Here is a 2,716-nt window from a genome sequence, read left to right as displayed (position 1 = left end):
GCTACTGTGGGCTTACATGTAGTCATGATTTACGCAAAAAACATAATTTGATGAAAACACATTATGAAAACAGATTACGTTTTTTGCGTTAATGATGACTACATCTAAGCTCACAGTAGCGGTATCTAGGTAGGATGTAAGCTAACAGATTTCTTGTAGAATGAGATTTTCACTCTGCAGCGGAGTGTGCGCTGATATGAAACTTCATGGCAGATTAAAACTGTGTGCCCGACCGAGACTCGAACTCGGGACCTTTGCCTTTCGCGGGCAAGTGCTCTACCAACTGAGCTACCGGAGCACGACTCAGGGCCGGTACACACAGCTGTACTTGTTGCAGTATCCGACTCCTACCTTCCAAACTTTGCAGAAGCTCTTCTTCCAGAAGGTCTGGAAACATCCCCCAGGCTGTGCCTCAGCCACGTCTCCGCAGTATCCTTTCTTTCAGGAGTGCTAGTTCTGCTAGGTTCGCAGAAGAGCTTCTGTAAAGTTTGGAAGGTAGGAGACGGATACTGGCAGAAGTAAAGCTGTGAGTACCGGGGGTGAGTCGTGCTTCTGTAGCTCAGTTGGCGGTACAGCTAGCGTGCAGAGACGAGCAAAGGAGCAATACAACTTCAAATGTCATTTAAGCCGGCACGGTAGCTCAGCGTGTTCGGTCAGAGGGTTAGCTGCCCTCTGTAATAAAAAAACTGAGTGAATGGATCAATAACGAACTTCAATGGGCGTCTGGTGTCGTCCGCCACGAACAATTGAAACGAACAAAATGAGATTACAAAAAAAAAAGTTGGTAGAGCACTTGCCCGCGAAAGGCAAAGGTCCCGAGTTCGAGTCTCGGTCGGGCACACAGTTTTAATCTGCCAGGAACTTTCAGACTTCTTGTAGCTACTGTACTCCAGTAGCCGGTAGCAATAGTAACTGTGTCGACGATGTGGCCTATTGTACACCTTATTTTGGGCCTATGTGACGATGCTGTGCTGATTATATTTATATGTTTTGACACTGCCATTATGGCCTTATCACTTTAGGGCATGGTTTTACCGTATTTTATCTGTACATTTCCCAGGTTAAATGATGCTATATTGTGATACGTGTTGCTGTATTGTGTTGAAACACTGCTCACTAGGTGTATATATTTGTATATTGTAGATCTGACGATGGTCACCACGGACTGAAACCGGTCATCGTCAAAAGAATTGATATTGTGATCAAAGAGTGTAATTAAAAAAAAAAAAAAAACATTTTGACAGTATTGGATCACTGTTCGTATACGCGACTATGCCGCAGCTGGTCTGACAGTTTTAGATGATACCATGCGACAGTACTCCTTTGTTGTTTCCCAGCTTGCAGCGCAACATAGGCCACGCATGCAAAATTGCTACCCCTGGGCCTAAAGAGTTTTGTGTGCTCACATTTGCTAAGAGTGAATCCGTAATTTCATTTCATGGTGCATTTCATTTAAATTTTAATTGTGGTCCTCCAAGTGACAAAAACATCCGCCAGAGGTATAGTCAGTCACAAACGCTCAGATGAGTGTGTAAAAACAAAAGCACGAGGCTAGCGAAAGTGTCTGAAAAGTAAGTTGACCATGACAGAGCATCTTACGTTCTTAATCCTAAGAACTTTAATCAAAAGCAAGTTTTGAACTTAATTTGCCAAAATCCACCGTGTGGAAGTTTTCAGGAGAAGTTTACACATACGTCCACGCTGATTATAGTTAGTACATGCTTTAAAACCAGATTGTGGTATACGTTATAATTTTTAAAGTGTGGTTTTGTAGCACGTTGATGACTTAATCATGCACTGTTCACAGATGAGTCAACTTTTCATGTAAGCCGGAAGGCAAATACCCTGAATGTTGCTACCTGCTGCCACAACGTCGCCATGAAATTGTAAAATATTAAAGAGATTCCCCAAAATTAAACGTTTTCTGCCCTACACTGACGTCACGTAAACTTTTTTTTCCTGGAGCTACCGTAAGAGGTTGGCTTATCTGTATTTTTGCAAGAATGGCTCTTTCATTAATTAGTATATTAAAGACCGCTGTTCGTGGTTTCGCGGTAGCCTTCTCGCTTCCCGAGCACGGGTCCCGGGTTCGATTCCCGGCGGGGTCGGGGGATTTTCCCTGGCTCGTGATGACTGGGTGTTGTTGTGTCGTCTTCATCATCATCATTCATCCCCATTAACGGTCGGAGGAAGGCAACGGCAAACTGTCTCCACTGGGACCTTGCTGGTACGGCGGTGAGGGTCTCCCGCATCGTTCCCCTACACTCTTTCATGGAGTATGGTACTTCATCATCATTACGTGAACACTATTTGGCAACAAGATGGACCCCCCCAATCCCCCATTGCCATTTGCTTGTACGAGAATGGTTCTAAATCGAAGTGCCTGACCGTTGCATTGGTCGTAACGGTCAGTACGAGAGAGATTTCTTTTCCAACGGCCTCCTCGTTCACCTGACCTCACGCCATGTAATTTTTTCTTTTTGCGTTTTATAAACGATCGTGTCTACATTGCGCCACTACCTAGTTATTTGCCAAACTTGAGGTAGAGAACTGAAGAGCCTTCAATCACTCTGGACTAGTTAACGAAAGTTGGTGAAAAGTTAAATTTTAGGTTGAATGTGTGCCATATAACTATAGGAGCAAGTATTGAACATTTGTAAGAAATACTACGTTAGTTACCTTAAATTTTGTGTGTTATTCGTTGTACACTGTGTAA

At 43.6% G+C, this 2,716-nt stretch overlaps 1 non-coding gene across 1 annotated transcript; it reads right to left on the bottom strand.

The window, feature by feature from the left end:
• Positions 1-224: 224 nt before the first annotated feature.
• Positions 225-299, bottom strand: Trnas-cga (transfer RNA serine (anticodon CGA)). Its single transcript has one exon. It is a non-coding gene; the product is annotated as a tRNA-Ser (tRNA).
• Between the last annotated feature and the right edge of the window lie 2,417 nt (positions 300-2,716).

This window comes from Schistocerca gregaria, chromosome 1 (genome assembly GCF_023897955.1).
Source record: "Schistocerca gregaria isolate iqSchGreg1 chromosome 1, iqSchGreg1.2, whole genome shotgun sequence".
NCBI lineage: Eukaryota > Metazoa > Arthropoda > Insecta > Orthoptera > Acrididae > Schistocerca > Schistocerca gregaria.
The sequence above is the reverse complement of the archived record's forward strand: the minus strand, read 5'-3'. Positions and strand labels throughout refer to the sequence as shown.